Here is an 11,843-nt window from a genome sequence, read left to right as displayed (position 1 = left end):
CTTGATACAGCATTGTATGTTAATTATAATTCAATTAAAAAATGGTTACAACGTTGTTGGGTTTTTGGTTTTTTTTTCCATGAAAAAGCTTAAGTGGGGCACCTGGGTGGCTTGGTCAGTTAGGCGTCTGCCTTCAGCTCTGGTCATGATCCCAGGGTCCTGTGATCAAGCCCCGCATTGGGCTGCCTGCTCAGCCAGGAGTCTGCTTCTCCCTCCCCCTCTGCTGCTCCCCCTGCTTATGCTCTCTCTCTCTCTCTCTGTCAAATAAATAAATAAAATCTTTAAAAACAAAAAAGCTTAAGCAAATTGTGGATGATAATTCTATAAGAGATTAGGAAGAAGTTTTTCTTATTCTTTTAGTTTTAGGGTTTTATGTTTGTTTTTTATTTGTTGCTACTTCAAAAGATCAAATGGTATGATGTCCATATAGATAATAAATGAGCATTTATTCTTAGTCTTTCCTTTTAGAACCTTAATTTATAATTAATATTAATTCATATTAACCAGGAAAATTTTGAAATGGACAATAAAAGGATAACATATGTGAGGAAGAATATTATGTGGTTGATGAAAAAGAGTTAAAATTGACAGCAAAGAATATACTGACTAGCATTCCTGAAGAGTCCACTGATTTTAAGATCTGCTTTGGGGTTCTGGACCAGGTAGTCCACAACTGCATCACAGATAGCTTGTTTTGTGACCTAGACCAAGTCACCCAATTGACCTTGGATTTTAGTTTTCTGGTTTGTGAAATTAGGGAGTTGGACCAAATGACTTGGGGTTTTTTGTTTTTGTTTTTTTTGGTGTTTCATAATCAAAATGCTGTAACTTCTCATCAAGTGAAGTGATGGAACACTGAAGCTTACAAGTATGTTCTGAAGTACTTTATGCTGTGAGCGAGTATACATGTGTATGTATAGCTATGACAAATGAATTCTAAATAAACACAGGATGAATTCTACAAAATGAATTCTAACATTAACAAAGGCTTCCCCAGAGTTAGTTCTTTTAGCTAACTATAAACGATAAAACATTATAAACAATAAAAGCAGAGGTAAAATCTCACCAAAAAGTTCAATGTTCTTCAAAGTCATGTTAATCAGATGGGGTGATGAGTCAATGAAGATCATATGACTAAAAGAAAAGGAAAAATATATTCCATTCCTGGGGTAAGAGGAAGCTGGATACCACTAGAAATTTCTGCAAGCTTTAGGAAAGGAAGAGCAGTTTAGGAAAATACAGTAATCACTTTAGATGCTCTGAAGATTATTGGATGGATGTAGGTTCATCCATACTACTCACAAAGGAGGGCCTGAGAGACAAGAATGAGCGGTTTCTATCTGGTGGAGACACTTCCTTGACGTTGTCCCTCTTGCTTGAAATGATTAAAACTGGCCCAAGGAGTGAAAAACAGGTAAGACAATTTTTATTCCTGAAGGAAATGAAAATTACCCCGAAAGGGGCACGCGCATATACACACACTCGCTTGGAGGGCGGAAATATACAGGAAAGAAAGAGAGTTTTATAGGAAAAAAGAAACTGCTGATGGGAAGGTTAAAATCTAAAATGATGCGGTAAGAAGGGCTCAGTGTTACAGAAGCAATAAAAAAGGTGGGGGGAGGACAAGTGTTTTATCCCACCGAATTGGTGACCCAGACAAAGAATCCTGTCTTCCCACCGCATCTGAGAAGACACTTGTAAAAAGCACATCTGAAAGGCGGAGTTAAAACCCAAAATGTAGAAGTTGGTTTAGGGAACGTTAAACCTTGTAACTGGCTGTCTGGCCTGCACTCCTGGCTCCAGCAGAGCCGGCGCTGCGCGTCCTAACCCGGGTCTCGTCGTCGCCGGGGTCCGCGCTCGCCGCGAGTTTCCCCGGGGGACGCGCTGGTCCTGGCCCCCGGGGCCGGCCGCCCGGCCAGAACACACCACTGCCACACCACGTGGCCGCGCCGAGGTCTCGGGAAGTGGGCCCGTGGTCCGCCGGGCTCCCCCTCCCGGGAAGGCCGCGCGCCGCCACAGCGGGGACGCAGCGGAGGGCGCGCGGGGTGGCCGCGGTGGGCCGGAACCCGCCCGGGCTCGCGCGGGGAATCACTCCGGCGCCGCCTGGCCAGACCTCCCTCGGCGGGGCCTCCCGGCGCGTGCGGGGAAGGCGGAGCCTCGGAAGCCCGCGGCACGCCCAGCGCCCGGATATCTGCATATTTCGCAGCCTCCGGCTCCGCCTGGGGAGATGCGCTGCCTGGAGAGCCCGCGGGCCTGGCTGGACCAGGCTCCCCCGCAGACATTTTACTCTGTTCCCCACCCTTCCTGCGCTGGAGACGGCGAGGTGAGTAGCCCTCAGAGGACACTAAGGGCCCAGAGCGTGTTTTTCTTGTTTGTGTTTTAGTTCTCAAATCAGCCAGGGGGTTGCTACGTGGGCTACGCTAGCAACGCGAAGGTACTGAAAACCATCAGATCCTACTGTCTGGAGAATATCAGCGCCTGCTCAAAGGGCACACTGTGGCTTTTTTTACTTATCAGCCATCGGCTTGTTATCTCATCCTAGACTCTGGTGGTTTGTTGCTCTAAAAGATTAATATCAGAAAGCCACCATTTCCTTTAGCTTCCTGCCAAGAAACGGACACCAGGGGACAGAGAGAAGGCAGGTACCTGACTGAGCCTGGTCAACCTCTGTTTTCACTGAAAGACTGACACCCCATTCCTCCACTCTATAAGGGGGCCTCCACTTGACATCATTGCTGCTACAAACTGCTGTCCTAAAATTCTGGTTTACTGTTTCTCTCTAAACTAAGAATGAAACATTTCACTTTATTTTTTTAAGATTTTATTTATTTATTTGATAGAAAGAGCGCACAAGCAGGGAAAGGGAGAAGCAGACTCCCTGCTGAGCAGGGAGCCCCATATGGGACTTGATCCTAGGATTATGGGATCATGACCTGAGCCTAAGGCAGACGCTTAACCGACCACCCAGGCGCCCCTGAAACATTTCACTTTAGCAAATACCTGTGTGTCTTCTCTGGGCCAAGCAGGCATGGGGACAAGAAATACAAATATGAATTAAATACAGTTTCTGCCATTCAGCACCAATCAGAATATTCTTAAGTAATTAGGTAGTGTGATTCATGTTATACTGTTGATGTGAGCAAAGTGGCTGATTCACATAATATATTTTCTAGAATATTAAGATCTTTAGAATTATAACCCTAATGACTAGATTTTTCCTTTTTTTTTTTTTTTTTAAGGATTTCTGTAGAAGTGGGAAAAAGTCAGTGATATAGGTCTGTCTTGGAGCCTACTCCAAAAGTTGCTGTGCTGGATATAGAAGGTTGGCATTCACATCTATTCCTACCCGCTTCTAGTATGCCTTCATGTACAGAACAAACTGGGAAGCTAAAAACTTCCTAGACTCCATTCCAACTAGAGTTCTAGATGTAAATTAGATGTAAAATTAGAGTCTGGCAAGTAGATGAACTTGTCTGAAATTTCAAAAGCAGATGTGAGGCACAGGCCATCTCCCTGCTATTTTTGGCTGTTTGCTGTTGGCAGGGAAGGTCCAGGAGATGCCAGTCCTAGTCTTCAGACTGTGGGTGTGGGGAGGGACTTAACAGCCGTGGTGACAGCCAGACTCAGCATTGTCATGTGATATCACCAGCTCTGTGGCTGTCAAGAAGCAGTTGAGAGAAGTGGTGAACATATTCTGTTCCTTGTCCAGGCAGTGTCCAGATCCCAGCTTCCTCGGGGTCACAGCTACAGTGGTGTTCTTGAACCCCATAGTCCTTGGAGGGCTTTCACACTGTAACAAAAATAGTACATTCCTCAGTGCTTCATTTGCTAGTGTTCTAGATGTCATTCCTGGAGGCCCAGTCTGGAACCTGCACTTCTAGCCCTTTCAACATTCTCTAGCCTTTAAATAATTCACTTAATTCCCTGTGTAAAATCTCTTCCTGTTTAAAATTCCTGAAGTGGTTTCAATTTTCTGTACTGACTGATTAATATGTTTGCTATGTGGCCTCTGTCACCTAAGATGGATCTCTTTCATTTCTTTTGATGGGAAATGAAACCATGAGATTAGATTCGGGAGTTTGCAGTGATGTGAATGCCTTCGGTGAGACTCCACCCTCTGCAGTTGCCGTAAACTCCCCACCCACATTTGAGTTTGGCCCCTGAATGTATTTGAGTTTGTTACTCATTGATTAGATTATCTCTGAATTCTCTTGCTCTACAAATGTAACATAAAATACTTCTTCACTTAAAACATCTACAGAATATGTTCTGTAACAAAGGATTGCTGAATATCTATTTACTCTTTACTAGCCCTGTTGATAACTGGTAGGCCAGTGACTCTTGGTCAGCACACAAACACCAATGATAGAACAGATCTCTCCTCTGGGAGAAAAGGTTTTATATCTTTTTCCATACACAGCCTAGGAGCATTGTATGTGGGAAAATGGAGCTACCTATATATGCACTTGTGTAATGAGGAAGTGTTCTCAGTATTTTATAGTCATGTGTCATACATGTTAAGAAGAGTACAATTATGATAAGTTTTAAAGAGCTTTTAACAGCCTTCTAAAGTCATTGAGTATCTCTTGTCCGTATAACAAAAGCTCTTTACCTTTTTTAGAAATCTATTTTATTTATTTTTCTACAGTTTATATGAAGGACTAAAAGGCTTGAATTTAGCAGTGTCCCTTATCTGTGCTTTTCAGTACAGTATTTGTATGCTTTTTTCTCAAGAAAAATCTTATAAAAGGAAGATAAAGCATGGGGGGGGTACTTTATTGGGACTCTATGATGTACCTAATACTATATTAAGATTTTCTGTGACATAGCCATTATCACCATTTACAGTTGGAAAAAAAACCTATCCAGACTGGCTAAGTAACTTGCCCAAAATGGCTCAACTAGGAGGCAGTGACCCAAGGATTTTCATTCAGGGTTTTTATCTCCATTTTCCTCTGACTGCTCCACATTTTTGCACCATTATCCTCATTATACTCTAATTAATATAAATGTGCATAGAATTCCCTACATGCTCTTTCCTTTTCTCTCCTCATCCTTTAATCATGTGGTTCTTCTGCCTGTAATGGTCTTTATTATTTTACAAGGCTAAGTAATCTTTCAAGATTTGATTCAAGTATCACTTGATGCCAGAGTCCAGCTCCAGCCGGGGTGGGTCTCTCGTAGGAAAGGACGGCGTCGGCGAATGAGGAGACACAGACACAGGGTCGGGTTGCAAGCATCTCCTCCTGACAGCCTTGGAGGAACTTTATTTATATGTTAGGATTTTTTTGTTTTTCCATACTTTCGTAACATGTGATTATGAAGACTGGAAAGAGAAACAAAAGGGAGATAATAATTAGTGCTGATATACCTAGATTGATGAGGGATGGAAACCAGGCAGTAGTGGAGGTGTATTTCTGCAAAGTGGCAAGAAAGGAATCTGCAACTTCTGAGGCTGTGGCTGAGGACACATGTGCCAAATTAATGTCTTTAATTTTTTCTTGCAAGGAGTTTAAGTCCAAGGATACATTATCATTGCTCCATATTCCCAATAGGTGATTTTTGACGTTGTCCCAAGGGACAGATGAGGAATCATAATGGTGGGGAGTGACACAGATCCATTTATATTGTGCAAGGCATCTAGTGGTTAACCGAGTTTTGAGATTTTGAATTTGATTTTCTACATATAATATATTTTCTTCTAGAACATTTAATCGTGCCTCAAACTTCTTGTCTATTTGTTCCTGCAAATAAAGTGCAGTTGAAGTATTCTGGGTTAATCTATCCATATGATGTGCAGTATGTATTTCCTGTACTAAAGCAGTTGTAGATATAGCAAAAGAACTTATGATTCCTATAAGAGCAGTAATACCTAATATAAGTGCTGCAATAAATCTCTTAGGGCGGCGTAAGGCTTTATCTACAAGTTGAATTGTATACATGCCAGGATCATCATACCAATGTTCTTCTAATTTTACAGGTAACACTACATAAGGAGGTTGATGAACAACTATAAAGACAGTTGGTCCAACAGTTGGATCAATGCAATTAGTTAATGTACATTTTGAACAGGATACATAATAGGTATGATTAATCTTGTTTACCTGTAATTGGCCATGACCTTGCACCAAGAGAGCATGAGGGGGACCCACACATGCCGTGACCACCTCCATATGGTCAGGGCGTCTAGGCCTTTTTTAGTTCCTTTAAGACCTTATAAGGGAGTGGTTCCCACTGAGGTTCGTCCCATTCATCATCAGAAGTCACTGGAAAACATTTAAAGGTTAAATCCCCATCTTGCAAGGCCTCCTGTATTGCTCCCTTAAAGCCAATATTCTTAATAGGCGGCAAGGGTTTTTTACGAACGAAGGCCTTGTTCTGTGGAAATTTTAACTGTCTATGTAGATTAATCACAGAGCCGCATTCAGGGGCTGTGGCATTTGCAAAAAGTTCCCAGTCTTGTTCATGATATTTAGCAGCCTCCTCCTCAAGGGCTACCTCATCTTCGGAGGACAATTGATCGTCTCTCCCTTCAACTCTTTTATTATCTTTGTCCTCATCTTCTGATTTCATTTCATTTATTACCAGTACTTGAGAGGCTGATTTTTTAATAGAGGTGTCTCTTCAGTGGGGGCAGCGTTATGTGTCTCTCATAATTTTTTGTGTAAAGCCTGTGAGCTAGGCATAAGATCTAACATATCTCTTAACAATGTCCACAAAGAGAATGGCTCCACGGGTACATTTTCAGGACCATGGTTAGAATAGTATAACCGCATTTCCTCCCCTATCTTGTTCCATGTTCTAATATCAAGACTACCATCTTTCAGAAACCAAGGGCAACAGGTCTCTACAAAGGTCAAAAATCTAGCCAGTTGAGCATGAGTAACCTTAACACCTCTTTTTTCAATCATATGCTTCATAATATCAATAAAGAGTCGTCATTCCTTTGACTTGTCATGGCCCATAGCTTCTCTGAGTTCTGTCTTTCTGCTCACTCTCACTCTGTATTCCTTCACAGAGGGGTCTGCAGTACCCACGAGCAGAGTCCTATCCGTCCTCGTAGAAAGGCTTACCTAGTCGAGCCCCACCGTTGGGCGCCACCTGCCGGAGTCCGGCTCCAGCCGGGGTGGGTCTCTCGTAGGAAAGGACGGCATCGCGAATGAGGAGACACAGACACAGGGTCAGGTTGCAAGCGTCTCCTCCTGACAGCCTTGGAAGAACTTTATTTATATGTTAGGATTTTTTTGTTTTTCCATACTTTCGTAACATGTGATCATGATTTTTCACAATTGATTGAGATAATCTTAGATCATTTTCTGGATTACAGACATAGCCTTCTTTTATTTTTCCTTTGTAATGATTAACATGACCTTTATTGATTTCCGCTTATTGACTTTTGCTAAAACTAAAAAACAATACGCAAAGAGAAAGGTGCCAGACAGAGCGTAACCGTCTTGCTATTTTGTTCTATAGCGCAGGAAATATAGTGAACTGTGGAACAGCCTGAGCTGTTCCTTTCTTAGAATCTTGCCGCTTCTGAGGCGCCTGGGGGGCCTCGTGGAATTAGTTTCATTATGATTGCTTAGATAGGCGTAACTAAGATGAGTAGTCACTTTATCATGAAACTCCAGAAATACTCCCACAATTATAAAGATTGCCATAAACAAAATGAAAGAGAATAGCAGGAGCCAGCTGTGGAGTCTCCTGTTTTCAGGATCGTCCCCCATACTTGGACTTTGTCAAACAGCATGAGCAGCTTGGCTCGTGCCAACTTGACCCCTCGCCACGCTGGGCAAGACCTCCTCTCCCTGTTCAACTCTGCGCCTGCATTTCTCCCACCATAATTAAATTACCTTAAGGTAATACTGACTGTTATAATAGATAAACTCCAAAATCTCAGTACCTTAACATAGTAGAAGCTTATTTCTACTCATGTAAAATCCAATCAGGTGTTCAGCAGATGGCATTCTACTCAGGGATTGAGGAACCCAAATTCTTTTTATGTTATGGCTTTGTCATCCCATAAGACCTTAAAAGTTCTTAGTTTCCAGGCATTGGACAGGAAAAGAGAAGGTATGTGTTGTATTGCGTGGAGGTTTCTTATAGGTAAGGAATAGAAGTAGCATGCATTACTTATGCTCACGTTGCCTTGGCCACACCTCAGTGACTCACCACAAGGGAGGTTGGGAAATGTCTACTGTGTACCCAGGCGGCACAGGAAACTGGTTTGACGAAACATACCAGTCTCCTTCCCTCCCTAAAGAATGGAGACTACATCTCAGTAATCTTTGTATCTCTTATGCTTTACACACCACAGAAAATCAGTAAAAGTCTAATGAACTTCACTGACTGTGAAGGGATGGAGTTGCTATCTCATGTGCCTAATATCAAAACTCATCATTCTTTATTATGGTTGTTCAAGGAAGGATCTATATCATTCTCTGACTAGGTTGCAACCTTTGAGTGTGGGAACCATGTCAGACTGTTCACTTTTTTTTTAGTGTTTTTTTAATTGAAGGATAGTTGACACACAATGTTACATTAGTTTCAGGTGTGCAACATATACATAACAAAGACTATATGTTATGCTATGCTCATCCACAAATATCATCTGTCACTACCATCTGTCACCATACAACATTATTGCAACGCCATTGACTATATTCCCTATGATGTACCTTTCATCCCTCAGACTGTTCATTTTTGAATCCTCACAACAAGGGCTAAAATCTGGCAAGAGCTTAATAGATGTTTGTTGAATGACTGAATGAATGAATGAGTCCTCAGAGAGCAAAAAGAGGGACAGAGTTAGTCTACTTAAAGTTAGAAAATACTAATTGAGAAAGTGACATTTGAGTTAGATCTTGAATAACTAGTAGAATTTTACCAAGCTCTACTTTCTCTAAAAGCAGAAAAATGAAACCCAGGCGGTGATAGTAGTGCTGTTTTGTTGTGGTTTTATTTGCGTCATGAACAAACAGAAAACAAATGTTTATAAGTTCAACTTTGTTTTTATTTGGTATTCAAATATTACAACGAACTTCAGGGATAGGGAAGGAAAAATATATAACCTTACATTCTATTGACTAAAAAATGGCACTAAAAACCTTGGCATTGATTTTTTAGCCACTAAAATATTATTTTCTGGATATCTTTGAGAAATACCAATACAGAGGCAGTGCTCTGATTATTCATCCTCCAGGAAGATTTTGCACCATGTCAAGAAGCTAGGGAAGCACTCTAAGCCAAAGGTTCTTCATTACTGCTCATCAGAGCTTCTCCAAGCTGACTCTGCATCAAAATCACCTGTTGTATTGGTTAGTCTGCTTTTGGTGGCAGGTAACGTGATGTTCTGCCAAAATTGCCTTCGAAAATATAAGTTTACTTTTCTCACACAAGATGTCTGGAGGTCAGTGTATCCAGGGTTTGTTCAGTAGCCCAGTGATATCAAGGTTTTTAGGTTGCTTTCCATGAGCTAATTAATCTTGACTTTTTCTTCATGGATAAATGATGGCTGCTAGAGTTCCAAGAAACACAGTCCCAATCCTCAGCTCCATCCCCTACCACACACACATACACATCATTTAGAGACAAAAACAGGAGATGAAAAAATAAATAAATACATACATACATAAATAAAATTAATTTTTTTAAAAAGGAGAAGGTTTTTGCCTCTTTTTTTTGGAGGAAGGAAGATCATATCAGTGGAGCCCAACAGCCTTGCCCACAGATTTCATTGGCGAGAAGTGAATCATGCTCAGCCCTAAACCCACAGCTGGCGTAAAAGAATGGTGTTACAGAGATTGATTAAGACCAAGCATGAGTTATCCCTAGGGGTGGAGAAGGTACACACTGGCATACCTGAGTAATGGCTCTTAGTAGGTAATAGGTTGTGTTGCCACACTTGGGGAGACTGACTCTCTGGAACTTCTGATTTCAGTAAGCCTAGAGGTAATATTTTAAACTTTCAATTAAATGCACTTGTCCTTGATAGGGAGAGAAATTAGAAAGGGGAGAAGCAAGTATTGGGTCCCTTCTTACCTAGGAATAAGTTCCTTTTATTCATATCTCATTACATGGTGTTTTACTTCACAATAATTCAACCAAATCACTGTATCAGTTAACCAAATAGAATAGCAGTTGTTTTCCTTTGATTACTTGGTCTCGTATGGTTGGCACACCTAACACTTTCAGATAAGGTCATTTTATTCAGGGGAAACATTCTTAGTGATTTTAGTAATAATACAAGGAACTTTTAAGTCCCACCCTTCACTTGACCTGAATTTCTCACCGCTGGATAGGTATCCTTTTGGGGAATGAACATTAGATCAGAGTTGATTAGCAGAATCCAGAAACTGGAAGGTTTCTGTATGTTCTACAAAGACATACTTATATCAGACTGGAGAACCTCCACTTTCAACATATGAGTGGATAAACATCAAAGGTAGGAATTTTTATTGTCATCATTACAGAGTACTTAATGAACAGTCGTGGAGATGTTCTTTCAAATGTATGAATATAACACATACAGTACTCCAGCCATGTATATAAATTCTCATTAAGATTACCCCATTAAGTGTTGGTCTGTCCCCAGCTCAGACAGAAAATAACAAGAATTACCAGACTTTATCTATGTAATGATTCGTTAACAGTAATTTAGCTGATAGCAGTAAGCATATTTTACTTGACCAAGAGCCTATGGGCGTTCACAAATTGAGAGTTCTTTTATTTCCTCTGGAATATTACAGAAAGCACTTTTAAACATTTAGATTAATAAAATAATCTGAAAAAGAGAAGGCTGATTTAACAGACATCTTTCTGTATATGAAAACATATTTACAGAAGTGAGGTTTCAAAATGTGCTTCACTTGCCAGGAGGAATAGGGGTCAGTGGACAGGGCTCTTGCAGCTCCATCTTTATTGGTCCCATATGTTGGATTTCAGGATAGAGTTTTATTTGAGGAAAGATTTCTTTGGGCTTAAAAAATATTTGAAAACCGCTATAGAAAATGTTAGGCACTTCCCCATCTTCTTTCAAAAACACAAAAACAAAAAACAAAATACCTTAAATTGTAGCAGTGGGATTAAGTTATCTAAAATGAAATTACCAGATTTTATCTCTGAAAAATATTATTACAGAGGAAAGCTTATCATTTTCTTTTCTCTAAATCTTTAAGAATTATATAACTTTTTAAAAATGAATTTTGAATTGCATAAGAAAATCTTCTTGTAAAAACCCTAACAATGCAAAAATATAGAGAATAAAGATGGAATTCCCGCCACTCTAATTCTTTTCCCTCCCCAAAGGCAACTACTATTAACAGACTTTTCCTATTTATTTACATACACATGCATATACATAATTGCTCATATTCTTGATCTGTTATTCTTGATCTACAATTTTCTCTCAAGTTTAGAGGAAGGATTTAGGAGACTGTTCTTTTCAAGTCCACGGTTCTATGATTTTGGTGGCATATGTCCCTCGTATTACAACATGAAGCTCAAATTAAGCCAATATGGTTTCTAAGCATGTAGATCAATTCTGTAGGAAATTCTGTATACTGGGAATGTTAAAGAGAGGCCTGAGTGGCCAACAACCTTTGCATATGTTTTTAGAAAACCCTTGAGCTGCTAACCTTCTAGCAAGTAGGCAATCACAACAGTCGTAACAGCCATATCCTTTGGCTTAGGTCAAACCACATTCTTCTATTGAAATCTATATTTGAGTCACAGGACTTTGATTAAATTAACATGATTTACTGAATTATGGAATCTGTAAAATTCCACCATTTGACGTGAGATTAATTTTTTCTAATATGGTTTACTGTTGTGTATCGGTCTGA

General features: G+C 40.4%; 1 protein-coding gene across 7 annotated transcripts in view; it reads left to right on the top strand.

Annotated features, from left to right (window-relative positions):
* Positions 1–2,175: 2,175 nt before the first annotated feature.
* The window catches only part of SLC9B2 (solute carrier family 9 member B2), a 61,958-nt gene continuing 52,290 nt past the window's right edge, over positions 2,176–11,843 (top strand). For 5 of the 7 annotated variants that reach the window (XR_004298891.1, XM_032400923.1, XM_032400925.1 and 2 more), the window contains exon 1: positions 2,176–2,323. The gene's annotated coding sequence lies outside the window, so the exon portion shown is untranslated. Of the gene's footprint in view, positions 2,324–3,239; positions 3,323–11,843 lie in introns of all 7 variants that reach the window. The other 2 variants (XM_032400922.1, XM_032400921.1) reach the window with 2 other exon arrangements.

Source organism: Phoca vitulina, unplaced genomic scaffold, assembly GCF_004348235.1.
Source record: "Phoca vitulina isolate PV1807 unplaced genomic scaffold, GSC_HSeal_1.0 scaffold3, whole genome shotgun sequence".
NCBI lineage: Eukaryota > Metazoa > Chordata > Mammalia > Carnivora > Phocidae > Phoca > Phoca vitulina.
This window is presented reverse-complemented; position numbering and strand designations above follow the sequence as displayed.